Raw genomic sequence first — 17653 nt, forward strand, 5'->3', positions numbered from 1 at the left:
TGATAGCAGTGTGAATGAATATGTTGAATGAAAGAATACCAGAATGACTGATATCATGATAAATGATAGCAGTGTGAATGAATATGTTGAATGAAAGAATACCAGAATGACTGATATCATGATAAATGATAGCAGTGTGAATGAATATGTTGAATGAAAGAATACCAGAATGACTGATATCATGATAAATGATAGCAGTGTGAATGAATATGTTGAATGAAAGAATACCAGAATGACTGATATCATGATAAATGATAGCAGTGTGAATGAATATGTTGAATGAAAGAATACCAGAATGACTGATATCATGATAAATGATAGCAGTGTGAATGAATATGTTGAATGAAAGAATACCAGAATGACTGATATCATGATAAATGATAGCAGTGTGAATGAATATGTTGAATGAAAGAATACCAGAATGACTGATATCATGATAAATGATAGCAGTGTGAATGAATATGTTGAATGAAAGAATACCAGAATGACTGATATCATGATAAATGATAGCAGTGTGAATGAATATGTTGAATGAAAGAATACCAGAATGACTGATATCATGATAAATGATAGCAGTGTGAATGAATATGTTGAATGAAAGAATACCAGAATGACTGATATCATGATAAATGATAGCAGTGTGAATGAATATGTTGAATGAAAGAATACCAGAATGACTGATATCATGATAAATGATAGCAGTGTGAATGAATATGTTGAATGAAAGAATACCAGAATGACTGATATCATGATAAATGATAGCAGTGTGAATGAATATGTTGAATGAAAGAATACCAGAATGACTGATATCATGATAAATGATAGCAGTGTGAATGAATATGTTGAATGAAAGAATACCAGAATGACTGATATCATGATAAATGATAGCAGTGTGAATGAATATGATGAAAGAATGAATACCAGTAAGACTGATATCATGATAAATGATAGCAGTGTGAATGAATATGTTGAATGAAAGAATACCAGAATGACTGATATCATGATAAATGATAGCAGTGTGAATGAATATGTTGAATGAAAGAATACCAGAATGACTGATATCATGATAAATGATAGCAGTGTGAATGAATATGTTGAATGAAAGAATACCAGAATGACTGATATCATGATAAATGATAGCAGTGTGAATGAATATGTTGAATGAAAGAATACCAGAATGACTGATATCATGATAAATGATAGCAGTGTGAATGAATATGTTGAATGAAAGAATACCAGAATGACTGATATCATGATAAATGATAGCAGTGTGAATGAATATGTTGAATGAAAGAATACCAGAATGACTGATATCATGATAAATGATAGCAGTGTGAATGAATATGTTGAATGAAAGAATACCAGAATGACTGATATCATGATAAATGATAGCAGTGTGAATGAATATGTTGAATGAAAGAATACCAGAATGACTGATATCATGATAAATGATAGCAGTGTGAATGAATATGTTGAATGAAAGAATACCAGAATGACTGATATCATGATAAATGATAGCAGTGTGAATGAATATGTTGAATGAAAGAATACCAGAATGACTGATATCATGATAAATGATAGCAGTGTGAATGAATATGTTGAATGAAAGAATACCAGAATGACTGATATCATGATAAATGATAGCAGTGTGAATGAATATGTTGAATGAAAGAATACCAGAATGACTGATATCATGATAAATGATAGCAGTGTGAATGAATATGTTGAATGAAAGAATACCAGAATGACTGATATCATGATAAATGATAGCAGTGTGAATGAATATGTTGAATGAAAGAATACCAGAATGACTGATATCATGATAAATGATAGCAGTGTGAATGAATATGTTGAATGAAAGAATACCAGAATGACTGATATCATGATAAATGATAGCAGTGTGAATGAATATGTTGAATGAAAGAATACCAGAATGACTGATATCATGATAAATGATAGCAGTGTGAATGAATATGTTGAATGAAAGAATACCAGAATGACTGATATCATGATAAATGATAGCAGTGTGAATGAATATGTTGAATGAAAGAATACCAGAATGACTGATATCATGATAAATGATAGCAGTGTGAATGAATATGTTGAATGAAAGAATACCAGAATGACTGATATCATGATAAATGATAGCAGTGTGAATGAATATGTTGAATGAAAGAATACCAGAATGACTGATATCATGATAAATGATAGCAGTGTGAATGAATATGTTGAATGAAAGAATACCAGAATGACTGATATCATGATAAATGATAGCAGTGTGAATGAATATGTTGAATGAAAGAATACCAGAATGACTGATATCATGATAAATGATAGCAGTGTGAATGAATATGTTGAATGAAAGAATACCAGAATGACTGATATCATGATAAATGATAGCAGTGTGAATGAATATGTTGAATGAAAGAATACCAGAATGACTGATATCATGATAAATGATAGCAGTGTGAATGAATATGTTGAATGAAAGAATACCAGAATGACTGATATCATGATAAATGATAGCAGTGTGAATGAATATGTTGAATGAAAGAATACCAGAATGACTGATATCATGATAAATGATAGCAGTGTGAATGAATATGTTGAATGAAAGAATACCAGAATGACTGATATCATGATAAATGATAGCAGTGTGAATGAATATGTTGAATGAAAGAATACCAGAATGACTGATATCATGATAAATGATAGCAGTGTGAATGAATATGTTGAATGAAAGAATACCAGAATGACTGATATCATGATAAATGATAGCAGTGTGAATGAATATGTTGAATGAAAGAATACCAGAATGACTGATATCATGATAAATGATAGCAGTGTGAATGAATATGTTGAATGAAAGAATACCAGAATGACTGATATCATGATAAATGATAGCAGTGTGAATGAATATGTTGAATGAAAGAATACCAGAATGACTGATATCATGATAAATGATAGCAGTGTGAATGAATATGTTGAATGAAAGAATACCAGAATGACTGATATCATGATAAATGATAGCAGTGTGAATGAATATGTTGAATGAAAGAATACCAGAATGACTGATATCATGATAAATGATAGCAGTGTGAATGAATATGTTGAATGAAAGAATACCAGAATGACTGATATCATGATAAATGATAGCAGTGTGAATGAATATGTTGAATGAAAGAATACCAGAATGACTGATATCATGATAAATGATAGCAGTGTGAATGAATATGTTGAATGAAAGAATACCAGAATGACTGATATCATGATAAATGATAGCAGTGTGAATGAATATGTTGAATGAAAGAATACCAGAATGACTGATATCATGATAAATGATAGCAGTGTGAATGAATATGTTGAATGAAAGAATACCAGAATGACTGATATCATGATAAATGATAGCAGTGTGAATGAATATGTTGAATGAAAGAATACCAGAATGACTGATATCATGATAAATGATAGCAGTGTGAATGAATATGTTGAATGAAAGAATACCAGAATGACTGATATCATGATAAATGATAGCAGTGTGAATGAATATGTTGAATGAAAGAATACCAGAATGACTGATATCATGATAAATGATAGCAGTGTGAATGAATATGTTGAATGAAAGAATACCAGAATGACTGATATCATGATAAATGATAGCAGTGTGAATGAATATGTTGAATGAAAGAATACCAGAATGACTGATATCATGATAAATGATAGCAGTGTGAATGAATATGTTGAATGAAAGAATACCAGAATGACTGATATCATGATAAATGATAGCAGTGTGAATGAATATGTTGAATGAAAGAATACCAGAATGACTGATATCATGATAAATGATAGCAGTGTGAATGAATATGTTGAATGAAAGAATACCAGAATGACTGATATCATGATAAATGATAGCAGTGTGAATGAATATGTTGAATGAAAGAATACCAGAATGACTGATATCATGATAAATGATAGCAGTGTGAATGAATATGTTGAATGAAAGAATACCAGAATGACTGATATCATGATAAATGATAGCAGTGTGAATGAATATGTTGAATGAAAGAATACCAGAATGACTGATATCATGATAAATGATAGCAGTGTGAATGAATATGTTGAATGAAAGAATACCAGAATGACTGATATCATGATAAATGATAGCAGTGTGAATGAATATGTTGAATGAAAGAATACCAGAATGACTGATATCATGATAAATGATAGCAGTGTGAATGAATATGTTGAATGAAAGAATACCAGAATGACTGATATCATGATAAATGATAGCAGTGTGAATGAATATGTTGAATGAAAGAATACCAGAATGACTGATATCATGATAAATGATAGCAGTGTGAATGAATATGTTGAATGAAAGAATACCAGAATGACTGATATCATGATAAATGATAGCAGTGTGAATGAATATGTTGAATGAAAGAATACCAGAATGACTGATATCATGATAAATGATAGCAGTGTGAATGAATATGTTGAATGAAAGAATACCAGAATGACTGATATCATGATAAATGATAGCAGTGTGAATGAATATGTTGAATGAAAGAATACCAGAATGACTGATATCATGATAAATGATAGCAGTGTGAATGAATATGTTGAATGAAAGAATACCAGAATGACTGATATCATGATAAATGATAGCAGTGTGAATGAATATGTTGAATGAAAGAATACCAGAATGACTGATATCATGATAAATGATAGCAGTGTGAATGAATATGTTGAATGAAAGAATACCAGAATGACTGATATCATGATAAATGATAGCAGTGTGAATGAATATGTTGAATGAAAGAATACCAGAATGACTGATATCATGATAAATGATAGCAGTGTGAATGAATATGTTGAATGAAAGAATACCAGAATGACTGATATCATGATAAATGATAGCAGTGTGAATGAATATGTTGAATGAAAGAATACCAGAATGACTGATATCATGATAAATGATAGCAGTGTGAATGAATATGTTGAATGAAAGAATACCAGAATGACTGATATCATGATAAATGATAGCAGTGTGAATGAATATGTTGAATGAAAGAATACCAGAATGACTGATATCATGATAAATGATAGCAGTGTGAATGAATATGTTGAATGAAAGAATACCAGAATGACTGATATCATGATAAATGATAGCAGTGTGAATGAATATGTTGAATGAAAGAATACCAGAATGACTGATATCATGATAAATGATAGCAGTGTGAATGAATATGTTGAATGAAAGAATACCAGAATGACTGATATCATGATAAATGATAGCAGTGTGAATGAATATGTTGAATGAAAGAATACCAGAATGACTGATATCATGATAAATGATAGCAGTGTGAATGAATATGTTGAATGAAAGAATACCAGAATGACTGATATCATGATAAATGATAGCAGTGTGAATGAATATGTTGAATGAAAGAATACCAGAATGACTGATATCATGATAAATGATAGCAGTGTGAATGAATATGTTGAATGAAAGAATACCAGAATGACTGATATCATGATAAATGATAGCAGTGTGAATGAATATGTTGAATGAAAGAATACCAGAATGACTGATATCATGATAAATGATAGCAGTGTGAATGAATATGTTGAATGAAAGAATACCAGAATGACTGATATCATGATAAATGATAGCAGTGTGAATGAATATGTTGAATGAAAGAATACCAGAATGACTGATATCATGATAAATGATAGCAGTGTGAATGAATATGTTGAATGAAAGAATACCAGAATGACTGATATCATGATAAATGATAGCAGTGTGAATGAATATGTTGAATGAAAGAATACCAGAATGACTGATATCATGATAAATGATAGCAGTGTGAATGAATATGTTGAATGAAAGAATACCAGAATGACTGATATCATGATAAATGATAGCAGTGTGAATGAATATGTTGAATGAAAGAATACCAGAATGACTGATATCATGATAAATGATAGCAGTGTGAATGAATATGTTGAATGAAAGAATACCAGAATGACTGATATCATGATAAATGATAGCAGTGTGAATGAATATGTTGAATGAAAGAATACCAGAATGACTGATATCATGATAAATGATAGCAGTGTGAATGAATATGTTGAATGAAAGAATACCAGAATGACTGATATCATGATAAATGATAGCAGTGTGAATGAATATGTTGAATGAAAGAATACCAGAATGACTGATATCATGATAAATGATAGCAGTGTGAATGAATATGTTGAATGAAAGAATACCAGAATGACTGATATCATGATAAATGATAGCAGTGTGAATGAATATGTTGAATGAAAGAATACCAGAATGACTGATATCATGATAAATGATAGCAGTGTGAATGAATATGATGAAAGAATGAATACCAGTAAGACTGATATCATGATAAATGATAGCAGTGTGAATGAATATGTTGAATGAAAGAATATCAGAATGACTGATATCATGATAAATGATAGCAGTGTGAATGAATATGATGAAAGAATGAATACCAGTAAGACTGATATCATGATAAATGATAGCAGTGTGAATGAATATGTTGAATGAAAGAATACCAGAATGACTGATATCATGATTTATGATAGCAGTGTTAATCTTCCAATGTTGCTAATTTTCTGTAAGGCATAGAAAAAGAGGCCCTTCCCAATCGATTATCCATTGAATAGCCATTCAGTCCAACACACACACACACACACACACACACACAAATACACACACACACACACGTACCCAATCGTAAAGTCAGACTTCAACAACCTTCTTTCAAAAGAGTTTTCTACAATACTTTCCCCAGTTTCCCCTTTCGGGTCTTGGAAAACCCGTTCTGGATCTATGAATGCAAGGCTATTATCACGAACAAATTGCGGTGCCCAAAGAAGAATTTATTTGACAGCTGACAAGAAAAAGAAGAATAAAGTACCCGAGGCAAAATAAATTACCCTAATATATTGTATTTTGCCACCCCCGCCCCACTAGGATATACAATCTATTCTAGACCCGCTATTTAATTCTTCTCCCCCCACACCCCCCCACGTCAGTGTGTGTGTGTGTGTGTGTGTGTGTGTGTGTGTGTGTGTGTGTGTGTGTGTGTGTGTGTGTGTGATCTGACAGTAGTCATACCTTGAGGATGAATGACTTCATCTCAAGGGAACTGAAGTCAAGGTTGTGGTGGCAATTCGTTTAGTGAGGTTTTATGGAAGTGAGCAATCTTGATTCGAGAGAATAATTGTTCGACTCCTCTCTCTCTCTCTCTCTCTCTCTCTCTCTCTCTCTCTGCTACTCTCCTTATTCTGCTGCTTTCAAGTGGACGACGGCATCTTTTCCAATAGCGTTAAGGCCTGACCACCTTGGCTTGGACCTTGGGGTATGTATGTGTGGTCTATGCATCCACGTAACTCTCTCTCTCTCTCTCTCTCTCTCTCTCTCTCTCTCTCTCTCTCTCTCTCTCTCTCTCTCTCTCTCTCTCTCTCTAAAAGGAAACTTAATAGAACACTATCATTAATATCTACATCATCATAAACTACAATATCGTAGGAAACTACACTCGGTGGGTAGCTTGTAGAAGGAAGATGGGCAAAGAACTTCAGCAAGCAATGAATGCATTACCCACTTAAAACTAACCACTGTTGATGTTAACTTTAGTATTATAGTTGGGGGAGGAACGTTGGCTTAAGTTTCACCTTTAACTCATTATATTTTTAGCATCTTTTTCCTCAGAATTACCGTTCCATCTTGCTGCTAAAGCCTTTCCACCAACAGATCTGGAGGCTTGAGTTAAAAGACTCGTTCTCATAGAGTCCTTTTAAAGACCACGGTGGCTGGAATTTATATTTCCTTCATGATAATCCCCACGCCATGCATCAGATATGAGGAAGGTAAATATAATTTTTTTTTTTCTTTCCTGACTTAACGCCAAGATAAATACGGGAAATGACGAGACATCAGCTTGAGTGCGCTGAGAGAGAGAGAGAGAGAGAGAGAGAGAGAGAGAGAGAGAGAGAGAGAGAGAGAGAGAGAGAGAGAGAGAGAGAGAGAGAGAGAGAGAGAGAGAGAGAGATGTTCACCTCGAGGCTTCGAGTAGTGGTGGAGGAGGACGGAGGAGGAGGAGGAGGAGGAGGAGGAGGAGGAGAGGCCCCAGAACCTTCATATCTGTCTTTCATCTCCACGTCAAGACCCTCTGAATGTTCCTTCCGGATGTTGTCCATACTCTTGGGCTCCTAAGGAAGCAAGGGGCAAGACGCTGAAGGATACGTTCTTGGTCCTTATCCTTCTTCCCTTCTGAAGTATGGGTCACTCTGTAATGACAACGCAGCGTTAGCTAAGGTGTCCACTGTCACGCAAGTGTTATGCAATGAACTCGTTTTCAAAAACCTGTTTCCTCGATGCTCATGGTGGCTAAAGAGGAGGAAAAGCGCAGGACAGCGACCCTGGCTGATTCCTTCGTCTGCTCTGAGTTCATAATTCCTAAGGAGGAACGACAGCAGCGTCCCTCCTGCAGCAGGATATGACGAGAAGGAGTGATAGTCTTCTGACAGAAGGCTTTGTAGTCCTGCTGAACACGCTGAAGGACACGCTCATAAGCACTGAAGCCCTAAACATCAAGGAAGACCCTCAAACATTCCACAACACATTCGTAAACATTTAAGGCCATTGTTATACCATTAGGGAACACATTCCTAAACATTCAAGGACACAGGTACAAACATCCAAGTGTATATACACATGTAAGGACAGTCATGAGCTTCAAAGGACGAGGACATAGATATCCAAGGACATACCATAAACAAATCATCACCACCGACAGATAAACAAACAAGGAAAAAAAAAGGGGAGAAACTTTGCCTGCGCCCAACTGAGCAATAATTAAGCTAATCACCCTAACTACCAGTGACGTGTAATTAAGATGATTACCCTAAACTAACAACTTTCAGCAATGCTCCAGTTTTGATGCAGTTTGTATCGTGGTGGATTTTCTGCTGTTTTTTTTTTTTTTCCCCTCTCTCTCGTCATGATGGTTCGTAGATGAAGAGAAATGGCCCTCACTGCAAAGACCCTGATATCAATTGGAAAAAATAGAATAAATACGGTGATTAGTAAATCTCAGTGATGATCATGAACAACTTACTGATTAAATGTGATTTAAGATTATAAGGATCGAGGTGGACTAATAGATTGCTAATTACTTTTCTGGATTTTGAATGAAGATGATCATATTGTGAAGAAAGTAATGAGTAATATCATAACACTAAATGCCAGTTAGTGAATGACGTTTCGTGTTTAAGCTTAGTGTTAATGAGGACTTATCATTTCTTTAGGGAAATACTACTGGCATGGGAGATGCGGAGAGAATCTAGGTGATAGATGGGGTTTGCAATAGTGAAGAACCTATAATTTGATGAAGGTAGGAAGTTACACTACATTATAAATCAGAGATTTTCTGAATCGAATCCAATAACAGTTCAAGATAAGAGGAATCTATTATACCTTGCATTATGCCAGTTCATCCTGAACAGCATCTGAAGGCTGACTTTGAAGATTGTGAGTAGATTTTACTCAAAAACAGGGAATTAGAGAGGAAAGAATGTCAGGAAAGAGACGTAGATGAAATGAAAAGCTTGAAAATACACAAAACTTCTTATTGTGTCTTTCACTCTCAGCGTTTTACAGTCTTTATGATAAAGATCAATGATAAATGAAAAAAAGAATAATGATAACTTCAACGAGAATTGCTCCGAAGGTTTAATTTCTCTTTACTAAATCATTTGTTCTGTGGCACGTACATGTTCAGGAAACAATACCTGGTCGCCCAGATATTGAGAAACTGAATGATGAACTTCAACAAGAAATAACGCAAAGGTTTTCAAATAAGATATGAGTCAGTGTTATATATCTAAACGGAAATATCAGACTACAAATGACAGCTTGTAGCTACAAGGCCAACGAAAGAAATATGAATGGATTGATGAATAGTTAGATAGATAAATGAAATAGATAAATGAATATTAGAATAGAAAACTCCTTAAAAATAGGTACATGAAGAGATTATTGAATAAATTCCTTCACAAATGATACCGAATGACATGGAATACACAGATGAATGAATAAATTGCGGGAAATGAAGGACCTTTTTCCATGAAATGGAATACACAAATGAACGAATGAATTATCTCTATCCTTTATCTCCTCACTCATCTCTCTCTTGGCCAGCCATTATCTTCATCCTTTATCTCCTCACTCATCTCTCTCTTGGCCAGCCATTATCTCCATCCTTTATCTCCTCACTCATCTCCCTCTTGGCCAGTCACCTAAGCTTGACCCAGCGCTTGTGTCTCCCTTCCACCTACAACTCTCGAAATAACATCATTTACACAACTGGGATCAGAACTTCCCTTGCTCCTAGCTCCAGGATGTAGAGTAATTAGCTTGGCAATTAGTACTCAGAGGACTCTCTAAGGTGAGGTTCATCTTAGGGTGTTGAGGTAACTAAAGAAGAAATTTATCTCTGTTAAATTCCAAAAGTTTTTTTCTTTTTTTTTCGTCGGATTCTGAGAGTTAGTGGCTCTGGCTTTATGAAGAGAGTGGTTGCTGTTCTTTAGGTCACACTCTTGGGTAAGCGGTGTTGTGGCTGTAGTGATGATTGAGATGGCCTCTGGCTCAACTGGGAGTATCCTATAACGTTTAGCATGGGGTAGTGAGGGTGTGTGTGCGTGTATATACTGGTACCACACGTAGAGCAGTGAGGGTGTGTGTGCGTGTATACACTGGTATACCACGCGACTGTCTGTAGAACTCCTTCCTCACCACGTGCTGTATAAGAAGGTCTAATGACACAAACACACACATACACACGCGAGTGTAAGACTCTATCTCTTAATGCTAATAATCACACACGTATCTGCACTACTCAATAGAACACAGACAGCTTTCTTGAGGAGGAGGAAGAAGGGGAAGAGAAGGAGGAGGAGGAGTAGGAGGAGGAGGAGTAAGAGTAGGAGGAGGAGGAGGAGGAGGAGGAGGAGGAGGAGGAGGAGGAGGAGGAACAGCAGAGGCGACAGTGTAGGGGCGTTGCACATAGTGGCTTCGAGTGGGTAGTGTCAGGTAACATGGGGGTGACTCTTTGCTCTCACAGGAGGGTGGAGAACACGGGTACCTCTTCCCTCCCCCACTGGCCTGGGGTGTTATTTATAAGCGTGGCAATGTTGGCCGAGTCTGGTGTTCATAGGAAGCCAAGGCAGGCTGTTGTTGTGAGCTATCCCAAAAGTCCTTTGTTCCACCCCTTCAGGGACCTCTTCATGACACACACACACACACACACACACACACACACACACACACACATATACATCTACACATTACACCATCTACATACATTCCACAGTGAATGAGGTTATCTTTCTCCTCTTCCGCCGTACCATGCCATTTGAATTTCAAGATCGAGTGAAAGTTGAGACAAATATACATATCTTTTCTCAGTGAGATATAGAAAAAAGTTACTCTTAGGAGGTTCAGAATTCCTTAATCAATGGAGTTCTGTGTTGAACAAATATCTAACATGTCTGTGAAGAAACAACCCACTTCCGGATTTCGAAATTTGTTCTTTGGAGAGAAAAAAAAAGAAAAATTCTGACAACACCTGATGGAACATAGATTCCAGTTTCCAGTCACAATGGGAAACGTCGCGAGTCGAAGCAATTCGCCACGTCTCAGTTGATCCTTAACTCGCTCTTGTATGTTCTAGATTTGATTATGACTGATTGCCTCGCCCACTGCGCAAGTGACGGCAGTGATTCATAGAGGCGAAGATGGAGACGAGAACTGGATAAACATCGAGTGGAATTCATAGACTATTATATACACCTTTCCCATCTCAATACCCTAGACGATTGTAACCAACTCCTGTATTCAGTCTGAGCTTCTGATTCATCAACTGTGACCAACTTCTGTATTCACTCTGAGCTTGTGATTCATCATTGGTCAGATAAGCTGTATTCCATTGTATTCCTTTGATATGTGGCTGCATTCGTTATCCCTTCGGCTTCAACGGTACGGTACCTAAGTTTACTCTTATGATCCGAGGCTTTTCTTAATCGTGTAAAGGAACTTTTGATTTGCACACTGACTTTGTGATCACTATATATACTGCAACTCTTTGTTTTATTGCAAAGACGGGCGGTGATAAATGGATTCTTAGACAATGTCTTCACAAATTGAACACTGCTGAATGTTTATTAGTTTCGTGAGATACTTAGTATCTATATCTACATTTATGTATGTTATTGTGTGTACATGTATGTATATATGTATGTAAGTACACATTATCTATTCTTATGGCTGTTGTAGATGCATATGTATATGCTAATTAGTTCAAAGATTCGTATCTTATGCAGGATATTCTAATTAGTCCAAAGATTCGTATCTTATGCAGGATATTCTAATTAGTTCAAAGATTCCTATCTCATGCAGGATATTCTAATTAGTTCAAAGATTCGTATCTTATGCAGGATATTCTAATAAGTTCAAAGATTCGTATCATATGCAGATCGCTTCTCTGATTGGTGCGTGTGCAACCTTTAACAATAACCATCGTCCTGTCGTCTAATTGACTGGATTCACATTCAAACCATCGTTTGACTTTTTAGGTTTACCATCGCGTTGGCAAATATTGATCCTTTCCTCCCCTTCCCTCCTCCTCTTCTTTCTCTCCCTTTGATCCATATTCGTTTGATATTGGTGGAATTCAGACCAATTTTTCATCCTCCACTTTTTTTTTTCAGGTAGCGTTTTCCCCCCGCAGTCATCGGTATCCTAAAGAGTGGGGTAAGGAGGGGAGGGAAAAAAAAAATGGATGTGAAATTCATAAACGGTGTTGGATTCCTTTAAAGTAGCGTCGGGTGAGGTGAGCCAAGTGAGATGGATTAGTCTAGTGGTGTCGGGGGCGGCGGCGGAAGAGGAGGAGGAGGAAGAGGAAGTGAGGGGCGGTAGCCAGCAGGCGGACGGAGATGTACCATCTTCCTCTTTCGTCTTTTGAATCTTCATCAAGACTACGTAGGCTGGTGAAGAAGATGTTAGTGGTGATGGTGTTGGTGATGGTGATGGTGGTGATGGTGGTGATGGTAGTGATGATGGTGTGTGTGTATGGAAGGACGGGTTACTATTCTTATTTTTTTTCCTTCGCTGTAATATAAACGCTTTATGATGGTTGTTTTCTGATTCATGTCTTGCTTGAAGGCACCTTTTTTTTTTCTATAAGTTTGAAAATATAAAAGCACATTATGACAGTAGCATTGAACGTAAGAACTTTATGATCCAACATGTTCAGTCTGTTCTTCTTAAGACTTGACCGTTCTATTTCTTTTTCTCATTCTTTTCATGACTAATCTACGACGAAGCGTGAATCAATTGACCTTCACGCATGAGGCAGACGACTATACACACACACACTCTGGGGGCCACGAAAAACCACTATGAGTGTCCACATCTGCATGTGACCCTATTACCTCGTCAATGATGCTCAAATCATACAGAGACATCAAGAATCTCCCAGTCACTTTCCTCCGTCGAGTCTCAGGCAAGTAGATCGAGGTGTGAGGGAAGGAACTAACTAACTTCCAAGCTCATCATCTGCCGTAGTTCAGTACAGACAGGAAGGAAGGGGGAGGTAGTGAGTGAGAAAGTGAGGGGAGGGAAGCCACAGTCCCGCCTTCGATACGAACTCCAGCTGGCGCAATCCATCAGGACCTGAGACTCTCCTCTGCCTCTAATGGCCTGTTGGAAGATCCGAGTTTGCCAAGTAAGAGCGTGGCACGTAGGGAGGTGAAAGTTTTAATGAGTATTTTAAAGATAGAGTTTGAGGGATCACGCTCCATAAGACCCTTTCCTAACCTACGCCCCCAAAGAGCAACACCTGTGCCAAAAAAAAAAGAAAAAAGAAGCTGTAAGGTGTGTAGGGCTGCGCGGAAATCTATTAAGTGGTTCCGAATTTATGTGATAGGAATATAATGACAGACACTTTAGGGTTTTAAATGGCTAGGTTTAGCTTGACGCGCGTAACCATGAGTCTGTCTTTTATACTGTAGAGGCATGATAATCTATCTTGAAGAAGGTTGAGCTTAATGAGGTTCATTTATCGATAATCTAAAGGGAGTTATTTACGGCCGTATGGGATTTGTAAGGAATAGATAACTTTTCCTTTTTCATAAATGTTTTGATAAAAACACAGAGACAGTATTCTTTTTCTCGTAGCTACTTTGAAGTTTGTGTTATGGTGAATTATACACTTACAGGGTCCTGTCTATAAAACTCCTGAAGCTTTTTGGAGTTGTGCTCCGTGCGGGAGCAGAGTAAGGTGGGTTCCTGTGGAGCGGCAAGGTCGTCAATGACGTCGTACTCCTTTCCCTTCGTCGGCGAAGATAAAGCTTTGTGTATACACTTCCGCTTCTGATATCCCTCAATTATGTGATGAACGCTTGATATCTGATGTAAGCTTCCTGGGGTATCATACTGAAGACCAGAGTTCGATTCCCGTAGTAGCAGGGAATAATCTATGCCTACGATCTGTTGACATACACTAAAGCAATACTGTATTTCTGAGAAGAGAAATGATGTTGGATATTCCTCATATCTCACAGCTGACGAATGGAGACAAGAATTCCTCCGCTGAGATGGCTTTAAACTGAGAGAGAGAGAGAGAGAGAGAGAGAGAGAGAGAGAGAATGAGAGAGAGAGATTGAGAGAGAGAGAATGAGAGAGAGAGAGAGAGAGAGAGAGAGAGAGAGAGAGAGAGAGAGAGAGAGAGAGAGAGAGAGAGAGAGGTCTTCTCTCCTTTTGACAGACTATTTCCCGTCCATGAGGCGCACATTCTTGAGGGTTTTCTATTGGCGTTTGGCCAGCGTCCCTACGCCAGTGAAGTGGGATTGGGGTGGGGGAGGGTGGGGTTGGGTTTGTAGAGATGGGAGGGCTATAGACTCCTCTATATTGGCTAGGGGGAAAAGGGGATGTTTGTCCTCCCTCGCCGTGATGCACATTCGTTTGATGTGGCGGAGTCACTTAAGGGCGACCATATCCCCTCCATGCTGAAAAATGAGATCCGAGGAGGGAAAGAGGATTTTGTCTTGGCTGTTCAGAGGGATAGTCTCAACCCTGTGCGGATCTGGGTCTCTCTCTCTCTCTCCCTCTCTCTCTCTCTCTCTCTCTCTCTCTCTCTCTCTCTCTCTCTCTCTCTCTCTCTCTCTTTCAAATATATCTCATGTGTCCTTTGAACTAATACGGCTCCCTCACTAGTATCATATGGATTCCAGCACAGGCAAATAAGCTTTTTTTTTCCATCTTATACCTTGCAAAGGCGTATGAAATTTCCTGGAACATGGAAGTTATGAATAGTGAAAAGACGGTCATACATATATACATATATATATATATATATATATATATATATATATATATATATATATATATATATATATATATATATACTTTTTCAGCTACTTTATCATATCGTGAATCTAAGCTTATTAAGAATGCACGGACTTTACTTTTTGGCATTTTCGTTTTACGATCTGTCTAACATTTCTTTTTCTTTTTCTTATATTTCTGGTTTATCATTTCGGCTGGAACCTCCCGACGTAATAGCAGACTGTCACATTTTCTTTCGAAGATTATTCTCTATTTGAGATATTCAGTCTACCACCTACGCAAATCTCTTCGTTTTTTTTCATCCTTTTCCCTACTACTTCCTCTGATGTTATTGATTCTCTAGATGGTCTTCATTCCGTCGTTTGTTATTTCCAGTCATCTGGTGGTTCATAGATTTCCTCTATCTCTCGTCTTTCCACCTGTCCCATCTCTCCTCCTCATCCTTCGTAGATCTTTAGCTACTTCCACTCATCAATACCCCGTTCTTCTTTCTCCCTCCAGCTACCTCAGGGCCGGTGTACCCCATCAGTGTACCCGAGTTTGGGAACTTTTCTTATCATATGCAAAATTATAGAATTTTGCTGGTCAAATTGCACACATCGCGAGGGTAACATCTTGCAATAGCGTTCATTATGAGTGCCCTGACCTCTGACGGATGGATAAATCGATGTGGGGACTGTGAAAATGAAAAAGCCTTTGTGGAAGACTGCCTGCAGGTCGTACGTTGTATGCTTCTGACGAGAGAAGGCAGTGGGTGGGGATCTGATGCGATGATTTCTATCATAAGTATGAAAAAAAAAGGTATATGGCTCTATCACTTATGCTGTTCTCATTGGGCTGTGTGGTGAGACAGGAAGAAGAAGAAGAAGGGGGGAGAGAGAGAGAGAGAGAGAGAGAGAGAGAGAGAGAGAGAGAGAGAGAGAGAGAGAGAGAGAGAGAGAGAGAGAGAGAGAGAGAGAGAGAGAGAGAGAGAAACTAATGCAGTTCAGATGCTTGGTACTATAAATTCCTTGTTTCAACCCATTTGCATATGCAGCCCACAAGCAAACCTCGCTACTCTCGTCTCCCCCTCCTGTGAGTGTGTGTGTGTTTATACACACCACAAGACCCCCACATCTATGAAACTTTCTGTTTACTGTACATTTGCATGTTAAGACGAAGATCTACTTAACCCAACCTAACACCTGTTTACACTGGATTCGAGAACAACAAACTCGCGTCCCAGAGAGACTATGGGGAAGGGAGTAAACACAGAGATGCGTGAATCACAAGTGGGAAGAGACACGTCATAAGGAGCAATGTGTCCCCCTCAAAACCCGTTCATCCAATGAGAGGAAACGCAATGATGGAATTCTCTCCCTTCCTCCTCCTGCTCTCGAATTTCCTCAACTGGTCATTAGTATTCAGTCCGCAGAGGCACTACAGACAATCGGACAATAACGGGAGTTCTGTAGTGCTGGCACTAAGGTGCATCACTAACCAGGGTGTTTAACCCAGAGCAAACATTTTCTGGCGATGTTATTACCCAGGTCACAGACGAGGATCGTTACTGACGTACGATCTCGTTGAGTTCGACGATGTTCAGCGAACACAGAGGTGACGTTGAGGTTGTAGGGGGGAAAGAACTCTTGCGGAAAAAGGATCTATTCCCTTCGATTTTCTTATCATTTGGATTTGTCTCTTGTCTTACTATCTCTTCCTCTCTGGTATTATGAGCGGTGTGGTGGGGTTCGTTGGAACTGCTGATCATATATACGTTGCAACAGACAGGCCTGTCAATGAAGGCCAATGTTCCTGGACATGGACACTCATGATCGGCTAATGAGGCCTGTCATGAGTGCCATGTTGCTCAAGTTCGTACCCACTCATATTACCAATCAGAAGAAAGGATGAACAGCTAGGTGAACTGTGCGCCAGCTCCGGGGATCGAACCGGCTACAGGGGAATGTAGAATTTAACAATGGAGACCACTTCTCCACCGAGGCGTCTGATAGAACACAATACAGCTGTCATGTTCCTCTATGAACACACCCCGCCAGCCTTGTGCCTGTTGGTAATCTCTCATTGTAAATAATTCTGGGATTAAGTCTTTTTTTTTTTATAGCTGAAGGTCACTGAACACTTAGGAATTCTTGTTCCCATGTTTTAACAGTCAAAAATCGTATCCAGATAGAGAGAAAAAGGAATCTCATTTCTCTTCTCTCT

This window comes from Panulirus ornatus, chromosome 19, assembly GCF_036320965.1.
Source record: "Panulirus ornatus isolate Po-2019 chromosome 19, ASM3632096v1, whole genome shotgun sequence".
Taxonomy (NCBI): Eukaryota; Metazoa; Arthropoda; class Malacostraca; order Decapoda; family Palinuridae; genus Panulirus; species Panulirus ornatus.